This window comes from Ranitomeya variabilis, chromosome 6 (genome assembly GCF_051348905.1).
Source record: "Ranitomeya variabilis isolate aRanVar5 chromosome 6, aRanVar5.hap1, whole genome shotgun sequence".
In the NCBI taxonomy this organism is placed as follows: domain Eukaryota; kingdom Metazoa; phylum Chordata; class Amphibia; order Anura; family Dendrobatidae; genus Ranitomeya; species Ranitomeya variabilis.
Window position 1 is genome coordinate 135,205,798 of NC_135237.1, and position 13,237 is coordinate 135,219,034.

General features: G+C 40.0%; 1 protein-coding gene across 1 annotated transcript in view; it reads right to left on the bottom strand.

Moving 5' to 3' along the window:
• Positions 1-13,237, bottom strand: part of CPNE4 (copine 4) — an 828,774-nt gene that overhangs the window by 258,131 nt on the left and 557,406 nt on the right. The window lies entirely within an intron of this gene.

Genomic DNA, 13,237 nt, shown 5'->3' on the forward strand with positions numbered 1-13,237 from the left:
ACAGTGGGCTTTTAATGTACATTTCAGCAATGACAATTTCTAAATAAAAGAGTTGTCAAATCATCATTTATAGGTGTCTAAATGCATTCATTATAGGAATACTTGGATGTTGGATAACCAACCACTAAACAAAACTTTTAGGATAGATCATCAATACCAGATCTCTGGGAGTCCTATGTCCTGCACACCCACCAATTGAGCTCTGGCTCGATTTAAACAATGTATGGAGACGAATAGAACAACTCCGCATACTGTTTAGTAGGCATTGATCAGAACTTCAGCTCAGCCGAATAGGAGCTGAGCTGCAGTTTTCAGACAAAGGCCTTTAAGCTACCCAAAACCGCTAATAGCTGCAGACCACGTGGCCGCTATGGGGACCATGAGTCACCAGGTCCCTCCTTTCCATAGCATCATATTTTTAACTGAATGTGCATCCTGGATGCAGATACAGATGGAACTGGCCATAGTTGAACGCAATGCTAGAATAGGGAACTCTTAGTTTCCGCCTCCATCTTTCTCCATATGCATCTGAGCTTTGACACGTCAGAACAGTGGGTGCAATGATGTTACTACATTGCCCCCGCTGTGCAAAGACTCAAGCCACATGCTACAGAGACTGGAGCAGTGGGGAAACAGGGAGAGGTGGGTGTTTTCTTTTTAAATCAATGAGTACAATGTGGGGGCCATTACACTATTTGAGAGGGCTATGTAAGGGGGCTAGCATATTTTGTGGTGGGCCGTGTAGGCCATTACATTGTTTGGAAGACTCTGTGGAGGTCATTATATTCTTTGAAGGGCTGTGTGTGGATCATCATACTGCTTATAGACCTGTGTGGGGGACAATTTTACTGTTTGGAGGCCTGTGGGGGGTGCAATAAAACTGTTTGGAGGGCTATGTGGGGGCAAATCATAGTGTTTGGAGGCCTGAGTAAGGGCCAGTTATACTGTTTGGATGGCTATGTGACGACCATTATACTGTTTGGAGAAATGTATGGGGGCCATTATACTTTTTGGAGTGCTAGTTGGGGCATTATACTGAATGTGGGCCATTATACATTGTGGAGGGTTTTGTGGAGTCCATCATATTTGTGTGGAGTGTCATGTGGGGGTCATCATACTGTTGGGAGGGGTGTGTGATTATACTGTATGGCGTGTCATAAAACTGTATGAAGGCCATCATATTGTGTGGAGGGCATCATACTATTTTGGGGTCACTGATGGTATCATACTTTGCGTGGGGGACATACTGTAGGGTCATCATACTATTTGTATGGAAGGTTCTGTGGAGAAATTAATTGTCGGGATACCATACTTGTAGGCACTTTTTTGGCATCATACTTTATTGTGGTCATGAAAGGGGTATCTTAGGTTAGGTTCACATTAGCGTTTGAGTCCGCAGCGTATCATCTGCGCATATTTGACGCCTGCAAAAATGCAACATGTTGCGTTCGCCATACCCTGTTGCACACCGAGAAGCGACGCATGCAAACTGATGCAAATGCATGTCCCTGCGTATGCCATGTTAAAGATAGGTACGCATGACGCATGCGGATTTGTGCGGATGATACGCTGTGTGCACAGACGCAAATGTGAAACCAGCCTTAGTGCATGGGAACAATAGTGGCTTTCATTAGAAACAATATTAACTTGTAAGGACTGCAAAGTTGTGAGATATACTTTTCTGTGACCCCGCTGAATATTAATATTTTTGGGGGGAAGGAGGGGGAGGGAAGGGTCCCAATTAGGACTTCTGCTTTGGAGCCAGATGATTTCTATGCACACTCCTGCCCAAAATATTTTAGATTATGCCAGAACAGACAAGAAAGTAAAGAAAAGGGCAACAGCAATATCTCTTCCTCAAATTGTCTCTTTGTGACTCATTCTAAGAGAGAAGCGGAGGAATCATGCTATTTTTTTTTTAGAGTAAATGGGTCTTCAGCTGCAGAGTGTCCAAGATAGATTACAGAGAGTCAAGGCCGGGCATTTACATTGTTCATATAGCATTTGACCCTATGTACAGTGTCTCTGAAGCGGCATATGTCCGTAACCCTGCAAAACAGGATTCAGGCTTATGCGTTGACAAGGCCATTGACTATAATGATGCAGATGGAGACACAGTGTGCGCAATAGGCTCAATAAGCTTTACTAGTGTAAAGGAAAAAGAAGGCGGATATAGAAAAAACAGAACCGATTGACTCCAAAAGGTATATGGTATACTTCCTAGTTGGATACCTGCCCATCATAATCTGACCTTTGTCTTAACCTACAAGGTAAGTAATGTATCATAGTTGAGTAATCTCAGTTAAATCAGACATAGCCAGTCGTCCCAGGGGCCAGCGGGGTTTTGGATATAGAGACATGAGAAATGGAAATATTGCATTCTTTAAGTGTAAGCAATTCGGATGATTTGGAAGAACATTTGGAGATTGTGTCGTCATCCCCCAGACCACCATCTGTCAGAAGTCCAATAAAGCAGAGAGTAGGTAGCTACTTGTGCTTGTGGTTATTTTTTTTTGTAGTTTAAGGGTCTAGCTGGATTTATTGGCTGCACATCCAATATATTGCAGTCATAAGTGCCATATGTATGACCAGACACTAGTGATGAGCGAACGTGCTCACCACTACTCGTTAGTTGCCCGAGTATCACTGTACTCGGTGTACTCGGCAAGCACCGAGCATTTCCAGGATTTTTCGGCGGGTGCTCGGGTCTCCGCCCTGCAATTTTGGCGCTCTTTAGAGCGCCAATGGACATGCAGGGATTGTCTGCCATGCACTGTAATACCACAGCCATGTTTGTTGTGGTATTACAGTGATTGGCTGGCCACACAGCATCATCAGGTCTATAAGAGACCGGAAACCGCCCTGCTCGGCGCATTCAGCTCTGGACTCAGCTAGTGTAGGGAGAGCTGCTGCTGAGATAGGGTCAGATTTGTTCTTTTATCAGTTAGTGTGGGTCTACTATTGTTCAATCCACAAATCCAGATAAAAAAGCAGTCCTTTTTAGGGCTAATTAGGGGGTATATTGATTGCAGTGCTAGGTAGGCAGGGGAGTCTATGTGCACATAACCACATCAGTGCAAGGCATGCAGGCACTGTATGTGAGTATATAGATCTCACTGCATACATCAAAAGGGTCCATTACTGTCTGCTGCTGCCTGTTTTATATATACCTAGCTGCATGTATCTGTGGCTAGGATTAATTTTTTGGGCACCTGAATCCTGCTAATTTTATTACAAAACAATCCAGCGCCCCCTTTATTTCTACATTTATTTGCTTGGCCACACTGCAGACTACAGCAAGGTCATTTTAATACAACAGCGTGAAAATCTAGCCACTTAAAACAGCTTTTTTTGTCCCAAGCATCAGATTTGAGTGCGCAGAAAATTCTGTCCTTTTTTTTGGTACTGTAGTATTTTTTGGAGTGTCTTACAACATTTTTGGACACCATTTGCCTGACCAAAAAATCTTTAGCTGGCCAAAAAATATTTAGCTACAGCTCTTATATGTATCACTGTGTTTTGTATGCCACATGCATCGCATATCATTGTGCTAAATATTTTACAATTTTAGTACTCAAATATATTTTTTTTTAGTGTCATAGCCTACTTACTGACACAATTTTGGTGGGCCCCCAAAAATCTAGGCCAAATATTTAACAGTGTTCTCCGTCAGACGCCAGATCTATCTGTGGTCTACCAATTGTGGTATTTCCGGCCTATATTCCACTGTTTTTGCTGTCTGTTACCCTAGGTGTATACAGCATTTTGGGGTAAGAGAAATAAAAAAAAACTCCAGGCCACATATTGAACAGTCTATTATCTCTGTCAGACGCCTAGTCTATCTGTACTTTACAAATTGTTGCTTTTCAGGTGTACATTCCACTTTTTTTGCTGTCTGCTACCCTAGCTCAAAACACTATCTTGGGGAAAAAAAATAAAAAAATACATATTGAACAGTCTCATATCTCTGTGACACGCCTCATCTATCTGTGGCCTACAAATTGTGTCATTAGATTAGAGTCGAGGCTTGCATTCACCTGTTTATTAAAATGGGCAAGGCACATGGCAAGGGTTGGGGAAGTGGACGTGATGGTGATGGTGCATGCAGAGGTCGAGGCCGTGGGTAGGCTGAAAGTGGGCCACAACAAACACCAACATCTTCTTGCAACAGATTCCTGTCAGAATTCATAGGGCACTGCAGAACAGCACTCTTGACCCAAGAGCAGCGTGAAAGGGTAGTTGGTTGAATGGCAGATAATGCTTCCAGTCACTTTGCCACCACCACCAGCACCCTGTCTTCCACACGGTCAAGTATACGTAGCCGTGACTCTGGACTGCATATTCCTCACCCTGATCCTCCTTCCTCCCACCATGCTAAGTACCCTGAGACAACTGATCCAACACTTGGACACTCCGAAGAGTTGCACTTTTATTAATAATAATAATAATAATAATAATCTTTATTTCTATAGCGGCAACATATTCCGCAGTGCTTTACAGTTTAACAGTTTCAAACACAAGTCATGAGTAACAACGTTAACAATACAAAAATTAACCCCTTCCCGACCTGTGACGCCACGTAGGCGTCATGAAAGTCGGTGCCAATCCGACCTGTGACGCCTATGTGGCGTCATGGAGGGATCGCATCCCTGCAGATTGGGTGAAAGGGTTAACTCCAATTTCACCTGATCTGCAGGGACAGGGGGAGTGGTACTTCAGCCCAGGGGGGGTGGCTTTGCCCCCCCGTGGCTACGATCACACTGATTAGCTGTTGAAAGTGAAACAGCCAATCAGAGCACTTTGTAATAATGCACCTATGAAAAGTGGTGAAATATTACAATCCAGCCATGGCCGATGCTGCAATATCATCGGCCATGGCTGGAAACCCTGATCTGCGCCCCACCACCGATCTCCTCCCCAGTCTTCCTTTCTGCCCCGTACTGTGGTCCGCTCCCCTCCGTCCTCCTGTCTGCTCCTCCATCCTCCTGTCTGCTCCCCCGTGCTCCGATCCACCCCCGTGCTCCGATCCCCCCGTGCTCCGATCTCCCCCCCTCATACTTACCGAGCCTCATGGTGTCCGTCCGTCTTCTTCATGGGTGCCGCCACCTTCCAAAAGGGCGGGCGCATGCGCAGTGCGCCCGCTGAATCTGCCGGCCGGCAGATTCGTTCCAGGTACATTTTAATCAGTGATCAAAATAAAAAAATAGTAAATGAACCCCCCCCTTATCACCCCCATAGGTAGGGACAATAATAGTATAAAGAAAATATTATTTTTTTTCCTTCCCCCACTAGGGTTAGGGTTAGGGCTAGGGTTAGGGCTAGGGTTAGGGCTAGGGCTAGGGTTAGGGTTAGGGCTAGGGTTAGAATTAGGGTTAGAACTAGAGTTAGGGTTAGAATTAGGCTATGTGCACATGGTGCAGATTTAGCTGCGGATCCGCAGCAGATTGGCCGCTGCGGATTCGTAGCAGTTTTCCATCAGGTTTACAGTACCATGTAAACCTATGGAAAACCAAATCCGCTGGGACCATGGTGCGGAAAATATCACGCAGAAACGCTGTGTTGTATTTTCCGTAGCATGTCAATTCTTTGTGCGGATTCCGTTTTACACCTGTTCCTCAATAGTAATCCGCAGGTGAAATCCGCACAAAAAACAATGGAAATCCGCGGTAAATCCGCAGGTAAAACGCCGTGCCTTTTACCTGTGAATTTTTCAAAAATGGTGCGGAAAAATCTCACACGAATCCGCAATGTGAGCACATAGCCTTAGGGTTAGGGTTGGAATTAGAGTTAGGGTTGGAATTAGGGCTAGGGTTGGAAATAGGGTTAAGATTAGGCTTGTGGTTAGGGTTAGGGGTGTGTTGGGGTTAGGGTTGTGGTTAGGGTTGGGATTAGGGTTAGGATTAGGGTTAGGGTTGGGATTAGGGTTAGGGGTGTGTTGGGGTTAGGGTTGTGGTTAGGGGTGTGTTGGGGTTAGGGTTGTGATTAGGGTTATATCTAGAGTTGGGATTAGGGTTTGGGGTGTGTTGGGGTTAGTGTTGGAGTTAGAATTGAGGGGTTTCCACTGTTTAGGCACATCAGGGGTCAAACGCAACATGGTGCCACCATTGATTCCTGACAATCTTGCGTTCAAAAAGTCAAATGGTGCTCCCTCCCTTCCGAGCCCCGACGTGCGCCCAAACAGTGGTTTACCCCCACATATAGGGTACCAACATACTCAGGACAAACTGAGCAACAATTATTGGGGTCCAATTTCTCCTGTTACCCTTGGGAAAATAAAAAATTGCTTGCTAAAACATAATTTTTGAGGAATGAAAAATTATTTTTTATTTTCACGGCTCTGTGTTATAAACTTCTGTGAAGCACTTGGGGGTTCAAAGTGCTCACCAGACATCTAGATAAGTTCCTTGGGGGGTTTAGTTTTCAAAATGGGGTCAATTGTGGGGGGTTTCTACTGTTTAGGCACATCAGGGGCTCTGCAAATGTAACATGATGCCCGCAGACCATTCCATCAAAGTTTGCATTCCAAAATGTCACTACTTCCCTTCTGAGTCCCGACGTGTGCCCAAACAGTGGTTCCCCCCACATATGGGGTATCAGCGTACTCAGGACAAACTGGACAACAACTTTTCAGGTCCAATTTCTCCTGTTACTCTTGTGAAAATAAAAAATTGCAGGCTAAAAAATTATTTTTGAGGAAAGAAAAATGATTTTTTATTTTCACGGCTCTGCATTATAAACTTCTGTGAAGCACTTGGGGGGTTTAAAGTGGTCACCGCACATCTAGATTAGTTCCATGGGAGGTCTAGTTTCCAAAATGTGGTCACATGTGGGGAAGCTCCAATGTTTAGGCACACAGGGGCTCGAAACGCGAACTGGTGTCCGCTAACGATTGGAGCTAATTTTTCATTCAAAAAGTCAAATGGCGCTCCTTCCATTCCGAGCCCTGCCGTGAGCCCAAACAGTGGTTTACCCCCACATGTCAGGTATTGGTGTACTCAGGAGAAATTGCCCAATAAATTTTAGGATCCATTTTATCTTTTTGGCCATGTGGAAATGAACAAATTGAGGCTAAAAGAAATTTTTTGTGAAAAAAGGTACTTTTTCATATTTACGGATCAGTTTGTGAAGCACCTGGGATTTCAAAGTGCTCACTATGCATCTAGATAAGTTCCTTGGGGGGGTCTAGTTTACAATATGGGGTCACATGTGGGGGAGCTCTAATATTTAGGCACACAGGGGCTCTGCAAACGCAACATGGTGTCCGCTAACGATTGGAGCCAATTTTTCATTCAAAAGTCAAATGGTGCTCTTTCCCTTCCGAGCCTTGCCGTGTGCACAAACAGTGGTTTGTGACCACATAGGTATCGGTGTACTCAGGAGAAATTGCCCAACACATTTTAGGATCCATTTTATCCTGTTGCCCATGTGAAAATGAAAAAATTGAGGCTAAAAGAAATTTTTGGAGAGAAAAAGTACTTTTTCATTTTTACGGATCAATTTGTGAAGCATCTGGGGGTTCAAAGTGCTCACTATGCATCTAGATAAGTTCCTTGGGGGGTCTAGTTTCCAAAATGGCATCACTTGTGGGGGAGCTCTAATGTTTAGGCACACAGGGGCTCTCCAAACGCGACATGGTGTCTGCTAAAGATTGGAACCAATTTTTCATTGAAATAGTCAAATGGCTCTCCTTCCCTTCCGAGCCCTGTTGTGCACCCAAACAGTGGTTCCCCCCACATATGGGGTATCGGTGTACTCAGGACAAATTTTACAATAACTTTTGGGGTCCAGTTTCTCTTTTTACCCTTGGGAAAATATAAAAATTGTTGCTAAAAATAATTTTTGTGACTAAAAAGTTAAATGTTAATTTTTTCCTTCCATGTTGCTTCTGCTGCTGTGAAGCACCTGAAGGGTTAATAAACTTATTGAATATGGTTTTGAGTACCTTGAGGGGTGCAGTTTTTAGAATGGTGTCACTTTTGGGTATTTTCAGCTATATAGACCCCTCAAATTGACTTCAAATGTGAGGTGGTCCATAAAAAAAATGGTTTTGTAAATTTCGTTGTAAAAATGAGAAAACGCTGGTCAAATTTTAACCCTTATAACTTCCTAGCAAAAAAAAAATTTGTTTCCAAAATTGTGCTGATGTAAAGTAGACATGTGGGTAATATTATTTATTAACTAATTTATGTCACATAACTCTCTCGTTTACCAGAATAAAAATTCAAAATTTGAAAATTGCGAAATTTTCAAAATTTTAGCCAAATTTCCATTTTTTTCACAAATAAACGCAAAAATTATCAACCTAAATTTACCAATTACATGAAGCCCAATATGTCACGAAATAACCTCAGAACCGCAAGGATCCGTTGAAGCGTTCCTGAGTTATTACCTCATAAAGGGACACTGGTCAGAATTGCAAAAAACGGCCAGGTCATTAAGGTCAAAATAGGCTGAGTCATGAAGGGGTTAATGCACAATAATATGACCCTGCTCGTGAGAGCTTACAATCTACAATGAGGTGGGGGAGATACAAAGTACAGGAGCTTATTTACAATGATGTATTTACAATGATGGTCCAGCCATCTTCAGGGGGTGGGGAATAGATGGAGATCGTGAATTGGGCTACACACGCCCCTTACACATAAAATTACTTTTATTAGGGAACATGATAGACCACTCTGAACAAATATGTTTTGATGGCGCGCCTAAAACTAGGCAAATTGTGAATGGTACTAATTTCTTGGGGTAGAGCATTCCAGAGGTTTAGCGCAGCGCAGGAGAAGTCTTGGAGATGGGAGTGGGAGGTGCGGATTAGTGCAGAGGGTAGTCAAAAGTCATTTGCAGAGTGCAGCGGTCGGCTAGGCCGATAGACAGAAATAAGGGAGGAGATGTAAGAGGGTGCTGCACTGTGAAAAGCTTTGTGGGTGAGAACAAGTACTTTGAATTGGATCCTATAATGAATGGGCAGCCAGTGTAAAGATTGGGGAAGAGCGGACACGTCTGAATATCAATTAGCCAGGTAGATGACCCTGGCTGCTGCATTAAGGATAGACTGGAGAGGGGAAATGTTGTGATCCTAGTGGCAAGGATCGCAAGTTTGACTAGCTAAGTAACTAAACCGATGACCAGCTCTGGGGAAGTGGTATCTGGATTGACCGCAACCTGATCCTATCCGCAAACAACTATAGGCAGCCGTGGAACGTTACCTGGAAATCCTAGACGTCTCTTCAAGGCCTGAGAAACTACCTATTCCTAGAGGGAAAGTTAAGTCCTTACTTGCCTCAGAGAAATGACCCCAAAGATATAGAAAAGCCCCCCACAAATATTAACGGTGAGTTAAGGGGAAAGCAAAAACGCAGAGATGAAATAGATTTAGCAAATGAGGCCCGCTAACACTAGATAGCAGAAAATAGGAAGGGAGCTGTGCGGTCAATAGAAAACCCTAAGCAAAATATCCATGCAGAGATTGCTCGAGCCCCCGCACCAACTAACGGTGCGGGGGAAGCAACTCCGTACCCCAGAGCGTACCAGCAGCAAGAACTCACATATTAGCAAGCTGGACTAAACTCATCATACACTGAAATCATATTGCAGACTGATGAGCAAAAAAATAATCAAACAGAAACTTAGCTTCTCCAGAAGAGACTGAAAACGAAGATAATCAGGGGAGATCAGAATAGCACTGAATACATCGACAGCCGGCAACAAGTGGAGGTGAAGCAGAGCTAAATAGGAAACTCCCTAGTGCATAACGAGGCAGCTAATCCAGCCACAGATCCGCAGGATAACAAACAAAGCCACCAGGGGGAGCCCAAAAACAAAACTCACACAATACCACCTGTGACCACAAGAGGGAAGTAGTGTAGCAGAGGGACCTCTCGTCAAACTCAATTTGACAGGTGGACACGCCCCTATCAAAGTGTATCAAAGTGTGTAACCCCTACCCCTCCCTGTCTGCTGACAGCAGCTGTGTGCCTGCTCCCCCCTCCCTTTTTTTTTTTACATAGTTTAATATTATTATCACTGTATTTGATACAGTGTTTATTATCCCAGTAATTGTTTTATATTAGTTGATTATATGCTATATTAAGAGTAGCCTTATTTGATAATCCGCTGGTAGGGAGAGTGAGGCTGTGTTTCTGTAGTATTATTCTGCTGTGAGCTTGAATGTTTCTAGTACTATAACTGCTAACAGATGCTAAGATTTTCAGTGCTGGAGATACAAACATTCCACTAGCTAGCAGCTGTTAAAATGTATCTGTACTGATCACGAACTAGATGTCAGGGTGTGTGTGTTAAGAGGTGTTTACCAAATATGTGAAACTTCTTACAAAATAATATGTTGTTACAAGTCATTTATCCGCTATAAGATGTGCTTCTGACATTTTCATAAACCTATAGTCCCAATAATATTTATTTGGCCAGCAGATAATTAATTAAAAACGGATAAAATGTGTTAAATAGACATCATAGTGAGTATAAAATGTATTAAATTGATTACTGATACGATTCCAACAAATTGATAATAAATTGTTATCAAAGTGACAGCAAAGAATATTAAATAGATAACACACCAAAATCATAGTGTATCAAAGTGTATTATTTTATTTATAGTCCCAACATCACTAACTAGATGTCAGGATGTGTGTGTTAAGAGGTGTTTACCAAATATGTGATACTTCTTACAAAATAATATGTTGTTACAAGTCATTTATCCGCTATAAGATGTGCTTCTGACATTTTCATAAACCTATAGTCCCAATAATATTTATTTGGCCAGCAGATAATTAATTAAAAACGGATAAAATGTGTTAAATAGACATCATAGTGAGTATAAAATGTATTAAATTGGTTACTGATACTCTTCCAACAAATTGATAATAATATCAAAAGTGTACCAATAATATTTATTCTCTTTTTATTGACATTTTCATAAACCTATAGTCCCAATAATATTTATTTGACCAGCAGATAATTAATTAAAATCGCATAAAGCGTGTTAAATAGACATTACACCAAAATCATAGCGAATCAAAATGTATTAAATTGGTTACTGATACTCTTCCAACAAATTGATAATAATATCAAAAGTGTACCAATAATATTTATTCTCTTTTTATTGACATTTTCATAAACCTATAGTCCCAATAATATTTATTTGACCAGCAGATAATTAATTAAAATCGCATAAAGCGTGTTAAATAGACATTACACCAAAATCATAGGGAATCAAAATGTATTAAATTGATTACTGATACGCTTCCAACAAGTTGATAATAATATCAAAAGTGTACCAATAATATTTATTCTCTTTTTATTGACATTTTCATAAACCTATAGCCGCAATAATATTTATTTGACCAGCAGATAATTAATTAAAATCGCATAAAGCGTGTTAAATAGACATTACACCAAAATCATAGCGAATCAAAATGTATTAAATTGATTACTGAGACGCTTCCAACAAGTTGATAATAATATCAAAAGTGTACCAACAATATTTATTCTCTTTTATTGACATCGGATATCGTAGTGACTGTGCCGTCTATTTGCACACAACCATTTTGAATCCATGTTTTGCTGACCTTAAACATTTTGTATAACAGCTGTGTTTCTCCTGATTTTTCTAGCGCGGCTCGCTGAGCGTTACCACTGCACTCATTTCTCTTTGCTGCTTCTGAATGTACACTATTCTCACCCATAGACAGTTTTCCTTTAAAAAATACGAATATTATTGAATATAATGTTTTACATATGTTACAGTATTTTATTTTTCCTGGTGTTACTTTAATAATAATAATAATAATAATAATAATAATAATAATAATAATCATACACCGCAAAATTGTGTCAATATTGGACTACTATGAAATTTTCCATAAAAATCTTCTTGGTTATCCCAAGACACGTAAGAAACAAATGCATGACTTTTAGCACCGCCACAGACACGTATATTATACCATCTTTCTTTAATTCAACATTATTTTATCACATATTAATTTCACAGATGTCTGTGCCGTCTATTTGCACACAACCATTTTGAAACCATGTTTTGCTGACCTTAAACATTTTGTATAACAGATGTGTTTCTCCTGATTTTTTTTTTTTTTTCTAGCGCGGCTCGCTGAGCGTTACCACTGTACTCATTTCTCTTTGCTGCTTCTGAATGTACACTATTCTCACCCATAGACAGTTTTCCTTTAAAAAATACGAATATTATTGAATATAATGTTTTACATATGTTACAGTATTTTATTTCTCCTGGTGTTACTTTAATAATAATAATGATAATAATAATAATAATAATAATAATCATACACCGCAAAATTGTGTCAATATTGGACTACTATGAAATTTTCCATAAAAATCTTCTTGGTTATCCCAAGACACGTAAGAAACAAATGCATGGCTTTTAGCACCGCCACAGACACGTATATTATTCCATCTTTCTTTAATTCAACATTATTTTATCACATATTAATTTCACAGATGTCTGTGCCGGCTATTTGCACACAACCATTTGAATCCATGTTTTGCTGACCTTAAACATTTTGTATAACAGCTGTGTTTCTCCTGATTTTTCTAGCGCAGCTCGCTGAGCGTTACCACTGCACTCATTTCTCTTTGCTGCTTCTGAATGTACACTATTCTCACCCATAGACAGTTTTCCTTTAAAAAATATGAATATTATTGAATATAATGTTTTACATATGTTACAGTATTTTATTTTTCCTGGTGTTACTTTAATAATAATAATGATAATAATAATAAAAATATGAATATTATTGAATATAATGTTTTACATATGTTACAGTGTTTTATTTTTCCTGGTGTTACTTTAATAATAATGATAATAATAATAAAAATATGAATATTATTGAATATAATGTTTTACATATGTTACAGTATTTTATTTTTCCTGGTGTTACTTTAATAATAATAATGATAATAATAATAAAAATATGAATATTATTGAATATAATGTTTTACATATGTTACAGTATTTTATTTTTCCTGGTGTTACTTTAATAATAATAATGATAATAATAATAAAAATATGAATATTATTGAATATAATGTTTTACATATGTTACAGTATTTTATTTTTCCTAGTGTTACTTTAATAATAATGATTATAATAATAAAAATATGAATATTATTGAATATAATGTTTTACATATGTTACAGTATTTTATTTTTCCTGGTGTTACTTTAATAATAATGATAATAATAATAA